Source organism: Cibotium barometz, chromosome 17 (genome assembly GCF_041138505.1).
Source record: "Cibotium barometz isolate CiBa-2024 chromosome 17, ASM4113850v1, whole genome shotgun sequence".
In the NCBI taxonomy this organism is placed as follows: Eukaryota; Viridiplantae; Streptophyta; class Polypodiopsida; order Cyatheales; family Cibotiaceae; genus Cibotium; species Cibotium barometz.
Genome location: NC_141062.1, coordinates 35200058 through 35204741, shown reverse-complemented (window position 1 = coordinate 35204741; position 4684 = coordinate 35200058).

Below are 4684 nucleotides of genomic sequence, written 5' to 3'. Positions count from 1 at the left end.
TTGGATTACATGAAGTTCACATTCATGGCTAAAAGAAAACAATAATCTAACATCATTATCTTGATCTTCTTTAAAAATTAGGACATTTTTAAAATGACATCAACCAAATCCAAGTTCATGATGTGAAAGTCCAAAGCCTCCTACCAATGGTCCTATATGTAGAGCTTCAACCTAGGCATTGTGCATAGGCATCGTACAGTCCCACACTTCTATATCTACACCCTTAGCAAGTCTGACCACTATGGGTAGTTAGAGTGTCTACACAAACACAGAGAAATAAATTGTGAGTATATCTGTTATCAAAACAAAACCCACACCCTATGGTTGACTATAGATCCCTCAGCTCAATCATGTGCGGACCAAAGGCACATTTACTAATCTAACATTCTTGGTAACTATTACTATCTAAATGATGAATTTCAACATCTAAGATCAACCTTGGCAACTACTACTATCAAGATGATGAATTTCAACACATATGAGATCAAAGAGTTAACTTGTGGTTCCATGATATGCACCGAGATCTTATCGCCTTTTTCTTCAAACAATATTGCTAATATGGTCGGGCCCATTGCACTTGCCCATTGCAGTTGCATAGATCATCCTTTCGTGTCTTCACCAATACCTCACCAATCCATGACACGATTCTCTTCTTGCTTTATTTTGAGCACATTTTGGGATTGCATTGTCATTTACCATCCTAGTATAGCCTTGCTTCTTATCCTTTGAAAGGTTCTTCTTTTTGCAAGTTAATTACAAGTTCATGACCCCTTTTAAAAGAAAGAGTATCATCAAAGTCCTTTGCATAGTAGTAGATAGCATTCAATGAATGAATATTTTTCTTGAGAACCTTATTCGGGTACTCTAGTAATCCGGTGGAAGAAAGCATAGGCCTCTGGAAGACCTTGTTATTCATTTAGGTTGATTTAGACAATAGAATCATTAATGGTGTCATGGTGTGGTGGCTCGTCTTGTGCATTTCCTATCTCATAAAGGGGATGAGTATTGGGGAATGAGGATCTAGATGATGATTATTTCTTCCTATTAATAATACTTAATAACTGAAGAATGCATCTCATGAAGTACCTTGGTGTGTAGGATGAGGTAGAAACGAGATATGTTTGATCCTTATACCATAAGAGGTTGCTGTTAGCTTGTAATGGGAAATATCTACATGATTACACACCATCTATGGGGTCCAAAAACAAGGCCCAAGATGAGCCTAGATGGTTGTGGGAGTGGAGTTATAGCTATCAGTGGGCCAAGTCTACACCCACAGGTATGCATGCCTATATAGATGCACCCCCAGTCCCTTCTCCACCATCAACACTATGAGTTTTCTCCCTAACTTCAATTAGCCATTAAAGTTTCCTTCACTAAAGCACACAAATGTGAAGATTTTCCATCTATCATATCACTTCAATAATATTCTTCTCCATTTCTATATTTGTACAATCTGAGATTTAAAGTTTTGTGCTATGAAAGATCCTACTTCTTGTACTCTTGTATGCACTGCACATTGTATCCTCTTACACATCACCTTGGATTACAAGAAGTTCACCATCATGAATCAAAGAAAACAATAATCTAACATCATCATCTTGATATTCTTAAAAAACTAGGACATTCCTAAAATGACATCAGCCAAATCCAAGTCCATGATGTGGAAGTCCAAAGCCTCCTACCGCTCGTCCTATATCAGGACCTTTAGCCTAGGCATTGTGCATAGGCATCGTATAGTCCCACACTTCTGTATCTACACCCGTAGCAAGTCTAACCACATAGCTAGGCCTTCAACCTAGGCATTGTGCATAGGCATCCTACAGTCCCACACTTCTGTATCTACACCCTTAGCAAGTCTGACCACATAGTGATGGTCACTTTCCACTATGGGTAGTCAGAGTGTCTGCACCAAACACAAAGAAATAAATTGTGAGTAGAGATCATGTGGACCACAGGTACATTTACTAATCTAACAACCTTGGTAACTAGTTCTATCCAAATGATGAATTTCAATAGATGAGATCAACCTTAGCAACTACAACTACATTTACTAATCTAACAACCTTGGTAACTAGTTCTATCCAAATGATGAATTTCAATAGATGAGATCAACCTTAGCAACTACAACTATCAAGATGATGAATTTCAACAAATGAGATCAAAGAGTTAACTTGTGGCTCCATGAGATGCACCGAAGTCTTAGGGCCTTTTTATTCTAATAATATGGTTGATATGGTCAGGCCCATTTCACTCTCATAAATCATCCTTCCACATCTTCGCCAACACCTCACCAGTCAGTGACACGGTTCTCTTCTTACTTTCTTTTGAGCACATTTTGGGATTGCATTATAACTTACCATCCTAGTAAAGCCTTGCTTCTTATCCTTTTAGAGGTTCTTCTTCTTGCAAGAGTTACCTACAAGTTCATGACCCCTTTTAAAAGCAAGCGTATCATCAAAGTCCTTTGCATAGTAAATGAATCTAGTGAATGAATCTTTTTTTCGAAACCTCATTTAGGTATTCTGGTAATTCGATGGTGGAAGACAGCATAGGCCTCGAGAAGACATTGTTATTCCTTTGGTTTGATAGAGACAATAGAATCATTAATGGTTTCATGGTGTGGTGGCTCCTCTTGTGCATGTCCTATCTCATAAAAGGGCATGAGTATTGGAGAATAAGGATATAGATTATGATGATTTCCCATGAATAATCCTTATGACTAGAAAGGCTCATGTCTTTTTTGTTTGTTTTTTATAATTTGTAGTGTCCCCCCTCTTATTGGCTAGGATAGTGATGAAGGATAGGTATTTTGACAAAATTAGAGAGGATCAAAGAATAATCAGAATGTGCCCTTGTGGATAATGAGTGAGGAGGACTAGGCACTTAAATGGACATTCTTGCATATAAGTTTTGTAGACTTCAAGGATGATTGTGTAGACATTCATTCATTACGTTGTATTATTTTTTGTTACAATTTAAGTATGTAATTAATCATGGAGTGAATTCAAGAAGTAAGATGGTTTTATGGATGGATATGTTTCAATGACATCAAAGAAATGTTATGTTTTTCATAGTGTCAAATACAAATTTGGTAGAGGTTATGTTTTCACTTTCCATTTGATTCTTTTGTAATGTAAGTGTAGTTGAAGATTGGGAGAGAACAACACAAACCTACTTGATTTCATAGGCATCGATGAGATGTTACCTATTGTTCATATTGCCTTGACACAAATTTCTTTGATGATATGCTTCGCCTTTTGTTGAATTATTTGTGATATAGCTATGACTTGTGTGGACCTCAAGGATCATTCTCAATTACCTTGCTTCTTAAATTTGTGTTTTCTTTTTGTTACAATCCAAAATACACCAAAGGTTATGTTTTCACTTTCCAATTGATTCTTTTGTAATGTAAGTGTAGTTGAAGATTGGAAGAACAACAAAAACCTACTTGATTTCATAGGCATCGATGAGATGTTACCTACTGTTCATATTGTCTTGACACGAATTTCTTTGATAATATGCTTCGCTTTTTGTTGAATTATTTTGTGATATGGCTATGACTTGTGTGGACCTCAAGGATCATTTTCAAGTACCTTTCTTTTTAAATTTGTGTTTTCTTTTTGTTACAATCCAAAATATGTAAATGTTGACACCAAAGGATGTTATTGTTTGCTTTCCAGTAAATTCTACTGGCATGTGACCTTCTACCATATTATTTTCCATCCACTAAAAGTGAGAGAACGAGACAATGTGGTTTGTTAAGTAGAAGTTGGGGGGGGGGGGAGTGCCTGCAAATTTGTTTTTTTGAATAAAATATGGCTCTTACTTTCAAAGGAACTTTGACTTGCTTGATTTTTTCTCACTTAGTCAAGGAACTCACTTTGTCCTTGGTTACTAAGTGTTTTGCCTACCCCTTATGCTATCAAGTTTGGCTCTAATACAAATGTTAGGACCATATACCTAGAAACCCTATTAGGGCTAGAATAACTTGCATTAAATTTGAGGTTTTTTGAGACCGTGATAGATTTTAACTAGAAAATCTCCTCCCGACCATGGGCTTTTTTTGGAACCACCTCCCCAAGCCAAAGGTCAGATTGCCATGAGTCATACCAAGCACTAACAACATGCCCTTGTGTCTCATACCACTAGACTTCTTGCCTAATCACTTGCAACCACTCTTACGCTGAGATCATGAATATCTTGGTAGACCTCCCTCTACTCTATGGATACCTTCACGTAATCCTTATAAGTTAGTTCAAACTCACTTATATATAAGTTAGTTCATTAACCATAGCCCAATCCAAACCTCAACTTTGCTAGCTTTTAGCCCTTTGGTGGTAAGCCTTATCAATCCCTATTCCTGCTAAGCCCTAACCCTAACCTTTTGAGTTAGCACATCCCCATACAATAGCACTGCCATAATAGAATCCTTATGCTTCAAGCTTGGCCGGCACCCACTATCATTATTTTAGATATTGAAAATGATAAAACCTCATATATTGAACTTTGGCAATTACCTCTGCTAGGAAGCCCTAGCACCATGGGAAGGGTGCAGGGTGCAGCCACATGTCGTGTGGCTTTGCCCTTCCACACTTCGGAGCACAACAGCTCAATTGAGAAACCAACAAGTCCTAGCCTAGCACACAAATGCATGGTTGGGTTGTGTCACTCACCTCATAAA